The sequence below is a fragment of the Eumetopias jubatus genome, unplaced genomic scaffold, assembly GCF_037043125.1.
Source record: "Eumetopias jubatus isolate StellerSeaLion01/CBP00866 unplaced genomic scaffold, mEumJub1_p1.0 scaffold_1, whole genome shotgun sequence".
In the NCBI taxonomy this organism is placed as follows: Eukaryota; Metazoa; Chordata; class Mammalia; order Carnivora; family Otariidae; genus Eumetopias; species Eumetopias jubatus.
Genome location: NW_028274807.1, coordinates 202,981,949 through 202,991,794, shown reverse-complemented (window position 1 = coordinate 202,991,794; position 9,846 = coordinate 202,981,949).

Genomic DNA, 9,846 nt, shown 5'->3' with positions numbered 1-9,846 from the left:
CCAAATTTCTGACCAATTAGCCAGACTATTAGCCATAGCCCATGAATCAAGATGGATCCATTCCTCTGGCCATCTTCCCTTCAAGTAAAAATAGATAACTCAAAGTTCTTTCCTCTGGGAGTTTTTACTTCTTATTGTCCTTCAAAGCTACCTCTGAATGAGTCCATAGAAGTTCAGAAAATAGAAAGCCATCTGTAAGCTACACTTGACCATCTTTCTTTTCAGTCAATAGCCTCAAGAATTCCCTACAAAGCTGTAGGTGTGGGTTGAAGGAGGGGTGGCAATTTAACCAGAGGAGATACATCTTGCTCACACAACTCATCAGTGGCTTCAGAACTACTCATATCCATTTTGTATGTACTGTTTTCACTTTCACTGTGCCTGCTTTTACAGCTTGGTATATCAGATAATATCCAGTTATTCACGGGAAGTTCAGATCTCATGGTATTTTGTGCCCTTCAGTCATGCATTCGGTCTCTACTAAAGCTCAGAAGCAAGACAAGAATTGTTTCCTGAAAGGCAAATGGTTATCTGTGAAGAAGACTTGGTTCTTCTCTTAAACCCTTGGGCCTGCATTATAATTATCCTATTGCTGTATACTTTGCATAGCATCCCATTCTCCCGCACCTAGAGTGAGCAATGTTGGATCTTCTGGCCATTGGCTCGAAGAGACAGAGCTCCTTGCACCACAACTTGCACTAGCTGGAGAGCTGATTCTTGCCCTGGGCCTCGTTCAAAGCTGGTTGTCTTTTGGGTAACTCGGTTAATAAGTTGGAGGAACACATCCAATCATAGCAAATATTCCCTCCTAAATACAATGAAGCCCAATGAGTATTATGCCTTTTTCTTAGTGTTGGGTACAACTACTTGCCTTTCACTTTAAGGGAGTTATTGCATCATTTCCCAGATTACTGTATTCCCAGAAACTTCACCAAGGTGTCAGGACCTAGGATTTCCATGGGATTTCTCTCTCACCTTCTGGCATGCATGTGTCTTAGCAAAGCCTCTTGGAACACCGTCTACTTCCTGCTTTTTAGATTCTAGAAGCATGATATTATTGGGGGAGCGTATGACATCTTATGGGATGGCAAAACAAGCAAGATCCCTCTAGACTAAATTACGGCTCAGAGCGAGAAAGTTGACATAGCCCTGAGGCAAATGGTGAAGATGGACTGTTGTCCCTGCCAAGTGAAAAAAAAATACCTTCCAGTTTTTCTCTGTTTATTAGGATAGGGAACATTTTTTTTTTCCTAGATGAACAGCTACAGTTCCAGAGACTATGTTTATTTATTACTGGTTAAAGATCTATGTTTGAACAGTTGTTGCAGTTGGGGTCCTCTCCTAACTAAGCTTATGATAATTTGTTGTCTTTATCCAAGACCCATTTTTAAATCTTCATAAATTCTTTGTTAAATTGGTGAGTTAAATGGGGGATAGGATAGAAATCAATACCCCTACATCTTCTATATCTTTCAATATTTTTAACATTAATTTTTATTATTTTTTAAAAGATTTTATTTATTCATTTGAGACAGAGAGAGGGGGAACACAAGCAGGGGGAGTGGGAGAGGGAGAAGCAGACTCCCCTGCTGAGCCAGAAGCCCGACGTGGGGCTTGATCCCAGGACCCTGGGATCATGACCTGAGCCAAAAGCAGATGTTTAACCATCTGAGCCACACAGGCACCCCTAACATTGATTTTTAATTCATATTAACTAATTTTGGTAATTTTCTCACGGATGTAAACTTGTTTTTTGGTTCATAATTTTGGATTGCAAGAGAAGCTCTGGGGCCTCCTTCATGACTCTTTGTACTATAATTGCCTTTACTCCAAGGTTGGAGAGTCAGTCTGGGGGTTCTTCTTCTTGATGAATATATTTATTCCAACTGAATACTCAGGAACTGGGAAATTGGCCATTATGTGCTAGGGTAGAAGTGTGTTAGAAATCAGCAGGTTGACTGGGGTGGACTAGTTCTTTCTGGTTCCAAAGGACAATAGAAGAACCCTGAGCCCCTCAGAGTAGATGTCCAATTCTCCTCAAATGGTCTGACAGTTTCCCTTTTCTTTCTTTCTTTCTTTTTTTGTTTTTAAAGATTTTATTTATTTATTTGACAGAGAGAGAGAGACAGTGAGAGCAGGAATGCAAGCAGGGCGAGTAGGAGAGGGAGAAGCGGGCCTCCCACTGAGCAGGGAGCCTGATGCAGGGCTCGATCCCAGGACCCCAGGATCAAGACCTGAGCCGAAGGCAGACACCCAGCGACTGAGCCACCCAGGTGCCTCTGACAATTTCCCTTTTCCCAGGATATAGTTACCCTGGGGAACAGTCACACGTCCCTTTGGGAGGGTAGTAATTGCGAGGAGTGGGGGGAGCTTGAGATTTGAATTTCCCCATGAAAGTAACTTCTTCAGGTGGCATAATCATAGGGCCTCAAGCAAGACAGGAAGAGCTTCTTCAAATTGGGGAGGAAGGGACACTTTCTGGCAAGAGTGGATTAGTAGAACTTGGCACCTTTCTCACTAAACTTCCCAGTGCAACTGGAAGAAGCCGGTTTATCCCAGGCTCGTTATAAGACATGATGTACATACTTTTGATATTACCACATTATCAAGGGGCCCTGGGTCTTCCAAATAACTCAGATTTGGGAACTGCTCTGGTGGCTCAAGTTAAGCTCTAGTTGGCCAAACTAGAAGTTTGGGGTTATAATATCCAGTAGGATCATAGTTAGCTGCCAGCCTATGTGAGTCCATAGACCCCATGATCACTTGGCTACTCCAAAAACCTCGGTGGTCAGACTAGTCTGAGTGCCTCCCCAGTCCCTCTGCTGACTGCTGTAACCCTGAAGCATCTTCTAGTAGCTAGTGCTACCTCTTGGCCTCCGCCAATTCTGCATCCCTTCAGCACCCACTGACATCAGGGAGCCCATTTTAATGCAATCTCTCCCCCTAGCACGTCCAATCTACAGGTAAGAGCTACAATAGCACCTTCCAAAGATTCTGATTCTTTCCTTATTTGGAAAGAATCTACTGTGGCAAGGAGAGTATCTCCAGGGTCCTTTCAAGGTACATAATTAGGGAATAAGTAAGTGGATCTCATAGAATTAATCCAGTCCAACATTTATAGCTCTTTCTTCTACATCAGAGCTTCATAACTTTGGGTATACATTCTAGTCACCTGAGGAGCTCTGAAAAATACTGATGGCTCGGCTCCATCCACAGATATTTTGATTTAATTGGTCTGCTGTGCAACCATGGCCTCAGTAGTTTGAAAAGCCCCTCAGGTGATTCTAATGTGCAGCCTGCTGTCCTACATTATGGCATGGAATTTCTGGAACTCCGTTTTATGTTGGCTGCCAATGAATCCAGGATTAAGTCAACCAATCAATTAGAAAGTAATTAGAACTGCAACCAACTGTTCAAGATAGCCTGCTAAACACAGAATCTCTGGTCAAAGCACTCCTATTGACAAATGCAGCCTATTTACATGATGTTCCTCCTTCCCTCGTCTTGCATCTTCAGAATTAATTTCCATACGTGCCTTCATGGTTCTTTCTGGTATCAATTAGCAAGTTCTTGCAATTCTTTTGACATAGATACCTTTTCTTCCCAGGTTTGACTTTATAGGTGGCCTCTGGTGACTATCAGGGTCTGATTCTCCTCATAGGTCTCAAGATAAGCATTGGTGCTGGCAGGGGGTGAAGGGAACTTGGAGAGATTTGGAGTTCCCTGGCAAAGTAACTTCTGTGGGTGAGCCATTCCAGGGCCTCAAAAGCAAGGCAGGGAGAGGTTCTGCAAACAAGGAAGGAAGAGAATACTAGTGTGACAAAGGCAGGGTAGTGGGGCTCGGCGCTGCTCTTGTTAAACTGTCCAATGTCGCTGGAGGCAGCCAGTTTACCCGCACTGGCCCTGAATTCTTCACACTTTTCATATCTTTTGATGGCAGCACAGTTAGATCCCTCTGAACTTTGCCTTCAATGTACTCTTCAAGGTGACCCCAGGAAATAGCTGAATCCACTGTTTTTATGACTCATGGCTTGGACTGCCAGGTCCCATTCCTTAATGCTAGCTGGCTCTTGAGTGCCATTCCTTCCAACTGGGTCAGATAACCAAACCCACATTCCTCCCCCAGGGTTCTGTAGCTGGCAACGACTTCTGGTCCCAATGTCTGGATAAGTCAGTTGTCTGATGGTGAAAAGCTGACCCTGACAAAGTAGAAAAGGTGTTTATTAAAAACACATTACCATAGCTCCCAGAAGTGTTGGGAAGGCTGGAGAATCATGCTCAAGGCTAAGTTTTCAGAATCACACTGCAGAATTGACCTGATAAGGACACCACCACCTCTAGCACTCAAGGACCCCCACCCACCCCCCACTACTGAAGCCGCTTCTCTCCAGGAAGTAACCTTGTATCCATGGCTGACGGTGAAAGCCAGATGCCTCTGCCACCATCCCGCGAAAGGTTCTGGATGTAGCCTCCTTCTTTGTATTGCTTATTTCTGAAATCAAATCTCAGACAGGTGAGTCTGAGAGTTGGCACAGAGGTTATGTGCCTGTGTCTCAGCAGCAAAGGAGGCCAGGGAACTGAGATTTCTGCATTCTACCCTCTAAGAGCAGAATTCATATGAGATTTATCTTAAGAGGTAGGCTTGTGTGATTGTGGAAGCTGGCAAGTCTGAAATCCTCAGGGCAGTCCAGCAGGCTGGCAACTTCCAGGCAGGAGCTGGTATAGGCAGTCTTGAGGCAAAGTTTTTCCTTCCTCAGGGAAACTTCAGTTGTGCTTTTAAGGATTTCCCACCAATGCGGTGAGGGTCACTCCCATTATCAAAGATAATCTCTGCGTCTGTAAAATACCCTCCACAAAGACACCTAGATTAGCATTCGATTGAATAACTGGGTACAATAGCCTAAACAAGTTGACACATAAAACTGTCACAGCTGGTTATTTCCCCAAATTAGCAGTGGTGTTCAAAAGATACTGGGAAAAATAAAATAAATCAGATATAATCAAAGCATGCCCCCCAAAAAGGTGTTGGGTAGCCAGAAGACAAAGCAAATGTTTAAAGCACACCCCACATACTCACCACTAAAGATGAGATGGTGATGATGAGGATTCCCACTACAATGACAATTTGTTGCGCTCCTACCATGCACCAAAGGGCTAGCATATCACTATCTCATTTAATCCTCAATAATTCTTTTTTTAAATTTTATTTTATTATGTTATGTTAGTCACCATACAATACATCACCAGTTTTTGATGCGGTGATCCACGATTCATTGTTTTCGTATAACACCCAGTGCTCCATGCAGTACGTGCCTCCTTAGTACCATCACTGGGCTAACACATCCCCCCACCCCCCTCCCCTCTAAAACCCTCAGTTTGTTTCTCAGAGTCCATAGTCTCTCATGGTTCATCTCTCCCTCCGATTTCCCCCCCTTCATTTTTCCCTTCCTTCTCCTAATGTCCTCTGTGCTGTTCCTTATGTTCCACAAATAAGTGAAACCATATGATAGTTGACTTTCTCTGCTTGACTTATCTCCCTTAGCATACTCTCCTCCAGTCCCATCCATGCTGATGTAAAAGTTGGGTGTTCATCCTTTCTGACGGCTGAGTAATATTCCATTGTATATACGGACCACATCTTCTTTATCCATTCATCCGTTGAAGGGCATCTCGGCTCCTTCCACAGTTGGCTAATGCGGACATTGCTGCTATGAACACTGGGGTGCATATGGCCCTTCTTTTCATTACATCTGTGTCTTTGGGGTAAATACCCAGTAGTGCACTTGCTGGGTCATAGGGTAGCTCTATTTCTAGTTTTTTGAGGCATTGCCACAGTTTTCCAAAGTGGCTGTACCAACTTGCATTCCCACCAACAGTGTAAGAGGGTTCCTCTTTCTCCACAACCTCTCCAACATTTGTTGTTTCTTGCCTTGTCAATTTTTGCCATTCTAACTGGTGTAAGGTGGTATCTCAATGTGGTTTTGATTTGAATTTCTCTGATGGCTAATGATGAACATTTTTTCATGTGCAATCCTCAATAATTCTATAAAGTGGCTATGATCATCTCCATGTTATCAATAAGGAGTCTGAGGCTCAGTAAGGTCAGTTCATGATCACAGCACAGGTACGGGAGAGAGGAACGAGGTCCACTCTGCTGGATTCCAGAGTCCATCACTGTCCACTCTGCAAGCTGCTTCTCCAGTTGTCATATAGATCCACTTCAGCGATTTAGCCAATCCTCAGTATTTGTACTAAGGAAGGGAAGAAAGAAATCGGTGAATGCAGTGATTCTTCAACTTGAATGCACACGAGCATCACCCAGAGAGGCTGTTAAAGCACAGATTCCTGGGCCCCACCAGCAGAGATTCCGGTCTAGTGGGTCAGAGGCAGGACCTGAGATTCTGCATTTTTGACAAATTCCAGATGCTGCTGATGCTATTGGTCTGGGACAAAAACTTGAGTAGCACTGGCTTAAAGAGATCCACATCTAATGCAAACTTCTCTCTCTTTTGAAACCTTTAACAGCAACATCCAAAAATAGCAGACAGACTGACTGGTATGGTATCTCTCCTCTCTTGCCTGGGGCTTACAGTGAAATGATCAGAAGTCAAGGGGCTATCAAGAAAGAGAAAAAGCAACAAAGGACAGCCTGCTAATCTCTTGTCAGAGAAGAACTGGCTGTCAGAGAGAGAAAACTGGATTTCAGTTTTGTGAGCCCTTCCATAAGCCTACAAACTCTCTGGCTCCTTGCTCTGAGGGACACCTGGTAGGTGAAGAGTTGACATAGCACCATTTTTCTCATGGAGGAAATTCAAGGCTGAAGTTCAGATCTTGGAGAAGACGAGAAGAAGGGTTCAGCATGAGTGGGGACTGTGGTCATCTCACTTGTACCAAGCTCTGCTCAGGTATGTGCTGGTTATGGGTAGGGAGGCCCCGTTGCTCTCTCCTGGCAGTTTACTGGGTTGGGGATTTAAGACCTAATCTTGAGAGGTACCAGAAGTGAATGAGAATTCAGAAAATGAGAGAAGAGTCCCAGTTCAACCACTTCAATGATAAAACATCTCTGAGTCTCGATTTTGTCACCTGTGAAATGGGGTAATACAACTGCCTCACTGAGAAATGTTTCAATGAGCAGTTGTAAAATTTTACATTGCTTTGCTGCCTCATTTCCTTTTTTGTTTTATGTGACTGAGACTAAAATTGAGCACAAATTGTGCTCCTCCTTTCTCTGGAAGGACGAAGCGTGATCACTTCCAAATCCTTTAAGGATTTGGAAAGTCAGGACTTGATCAAATTAACACCTGGGTGAAAACCAGACTACATAATGAGAAGGGTTCCTTAGCCTGGGTCCCCCAGAAAGCAAGGCTGAGGCAAAGATGAAATCATTGACCTTTGGAGAAATGCCTAGGCTGGGGTGGTGAGAGGGAAGGAGAAGGGAAGTGGGGATGGGGAGGAAAGATGGAAAACAACATGGTGCAACTCGTTATCACACTGGATACTACTTCATGACAAGCCGAGAAGGGACAAAGCAGGTCACCTAGTAGATGTGTTTGTTCGGCACATGGGACTTCTCCGAAGAATTGCAGGGGAGAGCTACCCTTTACCGTCATCCATGGACGAGAGAAAGGAGCACAGGTTCATCTCTTTGGCTCTTTCCCATCACCTGTTTCCCTTGGCCAGAGGTTACCTCATAGGGATTTATTCCCCGCCCTGCAGTTCTGCATTGCATCATCTGGCCCCTTGGTGGCCACTCAGGGTACTCTGTGGTTTTTCTAAGTCTGAAAGTGGAGGGTGACCCTGAATCAATTAAGTGGCAGAGGGATACAGGGCTCTCATGGGCCAGACTTGGGCCACATGGCCAACCCAGGATCAGTCTTACTAGAGCCAATGACTAAATGAGTACACAGGACGAGATTCCACAGGAAACTCCACAGGAGGGCAATGGAATCAGGGCAACCTAAACAACGGGTTCAAGCTTCAGTGGTGCTCAGAGCCGTCCCTGGTGCTGCAGACCTCTGACAAGTGTGGGTCACAACACAGCGGGGAACCCAGACCTGCTGCCTGCAGATCCTGACCTGGAGAGTTCCAGCTCCCTTCTGCCACCCCTACCATGTTTTATTCTCCATCAGCTTCTTGTTAAGACATCTACCAAGCTTTTCTCTCAGGATGCCTTCCATTCTTTTTTTAAAATTTATTTTATTTTTAAAATTTTTTTAGAGGTTTTATTTAATTATTTGAGAGAGGGAGAGAGAGAGAGAGAAGATGAGCAGAGGGGAGGGGCAGAAGCAGAGCAGGGAGCCCAAGACAGGACTCGATCTCAGGACTCTGGGATCATGACCTGAGCTGAATTCAGATGCTTAACCAACTGAGCCACCCAGGCGTCCCAGGATGCTTTCCAGTCTTCATGTGCCTTGATCCTGCTCTTCTCGTGTTAAAGGTGAGGTCCGGGACTCACCTGCTCCCAAATTTCCTATTCTTGGATTTCCTGTTCACTTCTCCATTTTTTCCCAAAACTTCAGTAATAATACAAAACAAACAAACACCCTAAACCTTAGAACCAGAGTTCCCATCAAGACTACGTTTGGTGTCTAATTGGACTCTTAGCTGGGATCATCTAGAGACTACAAAATAATAGTAATGCATCTGCCAAAAGGGTGGAAGACACTACAAAATAATAGTAATGCATCTGCCAAAAGGGTGGAAGACAAGTGACTTAAACTCATAACCTCTCAAAACACGCAATTTCAATGTGGATAGACTTACTGTTATTGGTCCATAAAAGCACTCAAGAACTCAAATATAAGTCTCTTTAGATCTGAAAATTATGGGTATTACAGTATAATATGGCAGAGAGAACACCAATCAGCATGTACCACAATTGCATGCTTTTGCTCTAAATACACACGAAGCCTAAGCTGCCTACTATATATTTTGCAACAAACTCTGAACAATCCACCCACCTCCCTTATTCAAGAATCTCAGGTAAGTGTAGCTGCAGCTCTTGAAACTTTTGCTTCACTGTCTCGGGGAAGAACCCAGGCGGGTTTTCCTGAGCCACACAATTCAAATCAGCTTGTGAAACATACAGGTCCCTATGATGTGCAAAGTCGTGTGCTTGGTGCTCTAGGAGACAACAAGAAGTGAGTTTCTGCTCTCTCTGCTCTCTGCATGCACGCTGTGGCTCATGCTTTATCACTAGCATTCACTGGAGCTTAAGATGGATTTTGACAGCAGGCACGCTTGGGTTAAAATCCTGGCTCTGTCATATACTAACCTTATGACCTTGGACAGATTAATTTTTATGCCTGGTTTCCTTATTTGTAAAATGGGATATTAATAGTGCTTAAGGATTTTTTTAAAAGATTTTATTTATTTATTTGACACAGAGAGAGAGACAGCACAGGCAGGGCAGAGGGGGTGGGAGAAGCAGGCTCTCCACTGAGCAGAGAGCCCGATGTGAAGCTTGAACCCAGGACCCTGGGATCATGACCTGAGCTGAAGGCAGACACTTAACCGACTGAGCCACCCAGGTGCCCCAATTGTGCTTAAGTTTTGAAGTTATTGTGAAAATGGAATGAGCATTAATATATGGAGGTTACTTAGTAGATTTGGTAACACATGGTGAGTTCTTATTAGTTGTTGTAATTAGTATCACCGTAATCACCATCTCCATCTCTTTGTAGCTCAAAGAACAATGAAAGAACAGGACTAGGCATCATGAGAGGTTTTTGTGGAAGAGGTAGAAGACTGGTGCATGACTACATCAGATAGCTGCTGGGTTCACAGTATCTAATGAGCATAAAAGCAAAAAGTCCTTCCTAAGGTGTGGTGAAGAACCCATAAACT